Genomic DNA, 8,440 nt, shown 5'->3' on the forward strand with positions numbered 1-8,440 from the left:
TGTTGTTAATTGCATAACCCTAAGTGCCGCAATTATGAATTATGTCTCCACTTTGCAAACACAGACCAAGAGGACAAGACACAGTAAACAAGACATTTCAATACATCTGCTGTTAAAGAAGTATGGTCTACTGTTCAGCGGAATGGGTTTACTTAATCCAACTTTCAGCGACACCATCGCATAATGGCTATTTGGCTCTGTCAAAGCTACCAAACCAGAGTCAGGCACGGCAGTGCCAGGCAGGACCAGGACCGGCTGCAGAAGGTGCTGTACAAACACAGCACAGCAGAGTTTCCTCCCCTGGGGACATTATAAAATAACGTCACTGCTCCACAAATACAACTGTACATGCCCGGCATTACTCAGACATGCCTGCAGAATTAAGTCCAAAACACATAGGTGAGTGAAAATTAATTTTTAAGAGAAATTGCAACTTAAAAGCCACAGCTGGATCTGAGAATGGTTCAGCAAATGCTTTTAGAGGTTTCTGCCTATTACGGTTTGGTTAAATAGAGCAAGCCAACTTACGCAGCTGGTTCTCTCGCCCAAAGTGCAGAGAATAAATCTCCACTGTTCTCACAGAATTATTAAAAAAAGCCCCAAAACCCAGAAGTTAGAAGCAGGGGAACGGCAGGGTAGGTAGAATACCTGAAATAACTTTTAAATTCCTTCTCAGACTGCCGGTACTCGCGGGTACGGGTGTCCCCCGGGACAGCCGCAGCTCCGAACGCCGCCGCGGGACCAGCCCCCGGGAGCAGCCCAGCGGGCGGCCAGCCCGGCGCTGCGGGGAGGCACGGCCGCTCCCGCCGGGGTCGGCAGCGACGAGGTCGAGGAAAACTTTCCGCAGGGACGGGGCCCGCCGAGGGGCCGGCCGCGGGGCCTGCCGAGGCGCGGGGCGGCCGGCGCCGGCCCGCCGGCCCCCCGGGTGGCAGGGCAGAGGGACGGGGCTGTCTCCTACCTCCCCGGGAAGCACCGAGCGGCCGCGGCGGCTCCTCCCCGCCGCGCCGCGGCCTCCGCCGCCCGGGCGACCTCCGCCGGGCGACCTCGGGGAGGCGCCGGGGGCAGGGCCGGGCGCCGCGGCCCCGTGTTGACACACGCGCCGTCTCGGCCCCGGCAATGGGCGCTGCCGGGGCGGGAGCGCGGAGCGGGGCAGCCGCCGCCGGCCACGGTACGGCACTCCCCTCGCCGCCATCGCCGTGGGCAGCCGCGCACCCCACCCCGCCCCGCCCGGGGCCGGGCCCCCCGCGCTCCCCCCAGCCACCCACCTGCAGCCTGCCGGCAGCCGCATGCCGTGAGGAGGGCGGCCCGCCCCGGCCCTGCGGGCGGGAGGAGCGGCTGCAAGGTCGCCTTCACCTCGCCCGCCGCCGCGCCGCCTCCTGCCGCCCGCCTCATGCCCGCGGCGCTGCGAGAGGCGCTCCGCGGGGCCCCGCAACCAGCCCGCCGGGCCCCCCTCGCCGCCGGGCCGCCGCCGCCCCCTCCCCACCTCCCGCCATGCCGCCGGGAGGCCGGGGCGGGGCGGGCAGAGCCGGGCCGGCCGGGCGGCACCTGCTGCCGGGGCGCGACGAAATCTGACAGGGGAACCGCCCGCCCCGGCGCTCGGCGCCGCGTGGTGAGGGCCGGGCCCGGCCCGGCCTTCGCAGCGGCCTTCGGTGGTGGGCGGCTGAGGGACACGGGTCACCCGCCGTGTCGTGGATTCCCACCCCGGGGGCGAAGGCCGCCGTAGTGACACCCTCCCGAAATACCAAGACATTACCGTGTCCGGCTGGGGCTAGAGGGCAGGCACCGCGCTGAAGCGGTCTGGCCGGCGGTGGCTGCGCGGCCTGGGCGACGGGTCCTCCCGGCCTGGCAAAGGTCCTGCTGCCATTTGAGAAAGTCTCCGGGTGCTTATGGACGTTTACTGTTCAAGTAGCCCCTTGCCTTACTGTCCCCGTCTTTGTAGATGGAGGGAGGTCGTCGGAGAGCTTTTTGCCAAGGATCACAAACTCGGTCTGTGGCGGAGTTGGTAGAAACCTTAATTTCCGTCCCGTGTTCTAATTAGGAGATGTTTCCTCCCACCCTGCAGTTACTTTTATGCGGATGAAATAATCTACCTCTCACCATCCCACCCTGCCTTCTGCGCTCCTGCTGAGGCGGCTGAGCGCCAGGAGGCTGGTTAGAAGATATGAATGAAACTCTGGTGGTGTGATTACGGCTTGCAAGCTGACTGAGCGTATCATATACAAGATACAACATACAGCTATTGCTACTCACAGGCTGGAAGTGTGTATATATAATTGTTATTCGCTCCTATTCTACTGTTGGAGTTTATAAAGAAACTCTTCTGGTACCCAGCAGAAAACGAGCTAAATTTTTTAAATTTTGCATCTAACCTACGCAAATACTAAACAGAAATATGAGCCTGAAGAGCCACTCTGCAGGGTTTATTTTTCCAATAAAATGTGATAGATTTGCTTGGACAAAAGATTGTAGAGGAACAGGGCTATGTTGCTTTCCTATATACGTTTCAATAAACCCTCCCTCTTAGAGCTGCCGTAGTCTGTAAGTGCAATGGCATGATTTTGTCTGTTCAGCTCATTCAGTAGAAGGTCTGTTGAATTCCTCAGTGTATCTCATCCCTATCTTAGGCATGAGTTTGGAGGGCTCAGCTTACGGTGCAAGAGGCTGGCTCGCTCCTTAGCTGTGCAGAAGGAGTTTGAGACCTCCACTGAAAAAAATAAAATGCTTGTTCCCGCAGTCCCAGACATGCTGATGCCGTTTCAGAAATGTCAGAGTGGTGTCCAAATGCGCCTATAAATATTAATTTAATAGAGGAAATCGGTGAAAGCAAGACTAAAGAACTAGAGACTTGCAGTGCTACTTTGCTGCTCATTATGGAAGCCTTTGCCGGTGATTGAGGAGCGTATGAGTCACTTAAAAGCACTGTAGTGCTGGAGAAGATGATTCTCAATTACCAGAATAAGACAGAACAGAATAATACAGAGTGGAATTGATTTTGAAACTGCTTAAAGTCACAAGAGAGTTTCACATTAACTTTTTTTCCCTTAGTATACTATACTGGTGAGTTTGTCTAAAGGATCTTTTTGACCTCATCTCCTGCTTAGAAGAGATTGCGATCCTGTAAACCTACAGTACCTTTGTAATTGATTAAAACGTGCTAGTTATAAGCACAAGTTAAGTCTGTTCAAATGTGAGGTTTACTCAAAATGAAGTGAGCTGCTTGATGTCACTGCATTGCTCATTGGCAAAACCTCATTTCCTCTCTGTTGCCTTAGGAAGCCAGTTGCTTCCCAATTAAAACACGTGGGAGTCAGAATCCAGGATTTTTCTGTCACATGACCACAAACCCCAAATACGGCAGTAACACCTTGGAAGGGAGGGTTGTAAATGTTGAAAGACTGTCTTTGGGTAGGACAGTCAGGGGCTGGGGACTCATACGCCTCCAGCACTTCCCGCATCTCCCTCTTCCTCTGGGTTTCGTTCCCCATTCTATGACCACAGTCTTTCCCACACCACTGTTCTTCAGGTTTTGCTGAAACTCAAGATTTCCATAGCTTCTCTGGGACTTTCACATGTTGCACAACACCTTCCTGGTCAGCAAATGGAGGAAAAAGTTGTTGTTAATAAATGAGAACACACTCGTGGGATTAATCGGTACTTAAAAGCAAGAAGAGGGAAAACGGGACCGGCTGCCCCGTTCTGAAACCAGAACTTCCTTTGTTTCGAGACTCTGTATTTGCATAACTACAACACAATAATACAGAATAGCAAAAGTTTATAAACAATACTTTTTCTATAAAACTGGCCTCCTGTACATGTTAACTCTGATTTCCCTTCTGTCTTCTTTATGAATCTGTCAAATCAGACTTGCTTTAGCAGCTTTGTGTCACAGTTACCTCTTTTTTTTAATTAAAAAACCACACATTCATATTTTCAAAATTTCTTCACCTTCTCAATTATGTCATGCATTTAATCTGCCATTTCTGCTCTCCCCTTAAGAGCTACAGCTGTTTTCCATGACTTGAATATTTTCTGCCTGTGACATAGAGAATGCCTCTTTTATTCCTGCATTTGTCCAACAAGCTGGCCAGCCCGTGTAATTGAACCTACTCCTCACCCTCTTGGCCTGAGAAACCTGCATTTCGTGTCTCCATTCACAACAGCCCACTTCTCAGGTAACCCCTGCCCAAAACTCTCTTGATCCAGCTTGTTCTTGAGATTATCAGATGTGCCAGAGCAGATAACTGATTTCAGCAGGATGTCATCACTATTAGTGCCCGTTGCTTTTGTCTTCTTAAATAACTGCTGCTTTACTTGAAGATCCTAAACATTAAGTCTACTTCTTGCTGGCTTTCTGCTTCAGTCTTTTGAGTACCTTTTGCAGGTAGACCCTCATCCTTTCCTTTCTTCACTTAACCACAGTTATGATCCCTGATTCCAAACTGTCATCCTTGAAATATCTAGATGATTTGTCAGCTCTTTCTTTAGCCTCCACCTGGCATTATTTTCCCTTTTCAGCCACCACATTTTGTCCAGTAACTTTTTCATCTCAGAATTTTGTGCTGCTTCTGCCATTATTTGCGCAGAAAAGCCTACATACTTTATCTGACAAAGCTACTATGACAATGTACATTTTGTTAATTTATGTTACCACAGCAACTGAGTCATGCAAAAATGTAATGTTACATTGTTTGGTACTGTACCTTGGTATTCTGATAAAAAGCTAGGGAAACATCATCTGTGTAGAGCTGCTATGGAGCTGGGGCTTAACTAGGTAGATACCCGTGCCTACAGAGTAGGTATCAATGGCTGGTGTCAAAACGGGTCTACCAAGTAGGATCCTCCAGAATCCAAATCCAGTTCTGTTCAGTTCTGGGAGGAATTGCAGGCATGTTGGAGGAGGGGATTAGGATGTTGACAAATAAAAAACTGATCTAGAAAACAAGGCACAGCTTGGTGGGGACAAAAGCAAGCTGCTAAACCTAGGCAGGTATAAAGAATTGCACAAATTCAGGAAGAGGAACAACTGGTGAAAAAATAATCTTCCAGAAAAGAATCTGGAGTCTACTGTAAGTCACGAGCTGAATATGCATCAGCAGTGTGTTTTCATGGCAAAAACAGTAAACACTGCAGGAAGATGTGCGCGTGGGAAGCAGTCTGTGGGCTCTATGCAGTGTTGGTAGGACACCAGTGGAAGGGCTAGTTTTGTGAACCATAGCTCAGGAAGTGTGTGAACCAACAGGAGACGGGGCAGGTGACAACAAGAATGAGCAGAAGACAGGAAGACTAAAGGAGCTGGAGTTGTTCAGGCTAAAGAAAAGAAGGCAGAAGAAAGACATGCTAAGAGTCTTCATATACTTAAAAGGCCATTGCAAAGAGAAAGGAAATAATCTATTATTGGTAGGTAGGGTAAGATGTAATGGACTTAAATTGCATCAGGTAGGAAAAGCTTTTTTAATGGTAACATTAGTGAGGCACAGCTTTATATTACAGAGGGTGTAATAGAGTCTCCATTACTGGATGTCTTTAAGTACGTACTGGACAAATAGTAAGTACTATTGATCTGGCATTGGAATTGGAGGATGGACTAGGTGACTAATCAAGGTCCATTCCAGACCTATTTTTCTGTGATTACAAATAATCTGAGGCTTCTCATTAACCATCATTCCTTTATCCAGTCCCATTGTACATTCTGGTTTCTTTTCAAGTAGTATCTCCAGTCATTCCTGTGTTCTTTGGAGGACAAAAAAAAGTTTTGTCCCATTTTTCTCTGGGTGTAGTTGAAGACTACATTTATTGTACTGAAGACTACATTTATTTCTCATTTTCCTGGCAGCCCTCAACGGACACAGACTGGTGAGTTGTACTCAGTGTACTGAGTACACTCAGTGAGCTGCTGAGATAACTATGATAACTATGATAAATTCATGTGAGTCAAACATGCAATAAAAATTATTCAGATGACTGTTGTCGGTCTATTCAAACACGTTCCACATAAACCCTGCATAATGTTAACATAAATCTGAGATTCTTTAGACATATACTAGATAAAATTACCCAATTCATAAAATGTTATTGTATTGCAGACCTACCTCATGCACACAATCCTAAATTCTCCAGTCTTCACTGCTAGGAACCCATAGAAGTTTTTAATGTGAACTGTACTATGTTACTTATTTTCTAGTCATAATTTGCTTTTGCAAAGTCTTGTGTATTTAAAAAAATGTAGTTTAACATTCACTTATACATAAATAGCTTATACCAAGAACAACTTGGCAGGTCTAATCAACAGACAGCATGCCTGATGGATAGGTTTTCTATTTTTCCGACCATGTTATCTAGTCTAATTAGGTATTACTTCTTTCTAGAAACTTTTGCTGTTATAGCCTTAAATCAGCATGTCTGTGAGAGCAGACGCATGCACGTTTTGGGCACCTTAGAATAAAAAAGCTATTGCAATAATTGCCAGTGCTGAATATATTACTTGCAGAGCTTTTAAAGACAGTGTCCATTGGGAGTTTAAACCTACCTTTTTTCCCTTTAAGAACAACTTTGGCAAATTGTATAGTCACCCTTTCAGAGAACGGGGATTTTCTTCCTGTACTGATCTCTTGTTAAAGATTAATAATGTGCTTTTCTACACAAAACATGTATTGCCCATGCACCTGTGCTGATCAACATACTCATAGATGATGTGGAAGAAGAGGCAGGGAATTGGTGGCCAAATTTTGTGATAATATTGGGTTTCTTAGGGTCATAAAGACTAAAATCCAACAATGAAGAACTGTTGACCTCATGTGAGGCAAAGGACGTTGGAGTTGTAATGAAAATATCAGTGTTCAGCCATGGCTGAAAGAAATAGGTATTAAGGAAAGAACAGAAAACAGAAAGCATCATTATGCCACTGTACAAGTTTAGGGTGCTCCAGTTTTTTGAATGCTGCAAGCAGCTCTTGCCTTCATATCTCAAAAGACATGCAGTAGAACTAGAAAAGGGTGATACGGATGACCAGGGCTATGGGACAGCTTCTCCATGAGGTGTGGCTGAATAGACAGACTCTTCAGCCTGAAAAGCACACAGCCAAGAGAGGGTATGAGAGGGATCTGTAAACCATGGATGGCACAAACCCCACGAATAGACTGTCTCTCTTAATATAGGAGTTAGGGAGCATCAGATAAAATTGTCAGATGTCAGGTTTCAGAGAGACGAAAGGAGACATTCCCTGAAACTACCAATGTTTTCAGAAAGCAAGTGGGTATGTTCATGGAATAAAAATCCATCTAGAGCCATTAAAAACTAAGGTGCAGAGATCTCTTTTTCAGCAACTCCCTAAGACAGCCCCAAGCCCCAAGTTCCGGCCCTACTGGAGCCTTTATACTTTTGTTCAGTTCTTGTGTTTGGCAGAGGATGTCTTCAACTGGCTGCTGTCACAGAGAGGTCCTGGGCTGGACCGAGACGCGTGTCCCAGGGTGAGCATTCTTACTTTGTTGTTTATTAGCCTGCTCACTGAGAAAGCTCTGAAACCCTTTGACTTGTCCAGGGCTGTGCTTCTGCAACCTTGCAGCACTGCGGGAGACACTTAGCCTGGGAAGTGATCAAAAGAATAAGCAGGAGGCAGAAATCTGCCTTTGATAAGTCAGAGCTTTTTTTCTTTAGTTAAAAAAAAGATTGCCTCCTACATCTGTGGACACAGACAAGTGTGGACAGATGCCTGACTCCATTATCACCTTCTCCTTCATCCTGAAAAAGCCAAGCAAAATCCTAAGGCACTCTGAGGCCACAAAATGGGTCAATAATGCTGGGGGTGGGGGAAGCAGTGAAGAAATTCCCTTGCTGTGCTTGACAGAGAGTGAATCAAGTGGATGCAAACCTACTTTCTGCAGCTGGGAGACTTGGGGGATCCCTGAAGTGGGTCAGGGCGGGGGTCATGCCTGCTGTTCTCAAAATTTCCAGAGCATCAGCAAGAAGGAGAATTATCCACTGTCAACACATCCAGAGGTATGAATGAAAACTAGCATGGGAATCTTTTTCCCAGCAGAGCACAGGAAAGCAAGAGTTTGATGTTTGAAAAAGTCTGACTGACAGGAATATTAAACAGGCTTTCACTTAACAGGATGCGTACACGTTGGCTTCTGGAGACCAGGAAGGACAGAATTCACCTCAAGCAGCAGCTTATTGGAGAACTGTGAGACACTGTGTAGCCAGAGGAAGAAGATCAGTGCTGAGGGATTCTTCATACCTATGATCCCCTTTAGGCTGGGGAGAGTGCTGGGAGAAGGGAGTGGAGAAACCCAATGTTAGCATAAGAAAAAGAATTTTTAGGAAGGTCTTTATTACCCCATGTATTCATCTATTGCTACTGTCATGCTGCTGTTTAATGAATAAGGGAGAGAAACATATGGGAGTCTAAAATGCCTTCATCCCATTTATTTACTATTGTGTG

The 8,440-nt window shown here is 47.3% G+C and overlaps 1 protein-coding gene across 1 annotated transcript in view; it reads right to left on the minus strand.

Moving 5' to 3' along the window:
- The window catches only part of ZC3H12C (zinc finger CCCH-type containing 12C), a 48,931-nt gene extending 48,142 nt beyond the window's left edge, over positions 1-789 (minus strand). The window contains exon 1 of the mRNA XM_076328169.1: positions 649-789. The gene's annotated coding sequence lies outside the window, so the exon portion shown is untranslated. The remainder of the gene's footprint in view (positions 1-648) is intronic.
- Between the last annotated feature and the right edge of the window lie 7,651 nt (positions 790-8,440).

The sequence above is a fragment of the Aptenodytes patagonicus genome, chromosome 1 (genome assembly GCF_965638725.1).
Source record: "Aptenodytes patagonicus chromosome 1, bAptPat1.pri.cur, whole genome shotgun sequence".
NCBI classification, from domain to species: domain Eukaryota; kingdom Metazoa; phylum Chordata; class Aves; order Sphenisciformes; family Spheniscidae; genus Aptenodytes; species Aptenodytes patagonicus.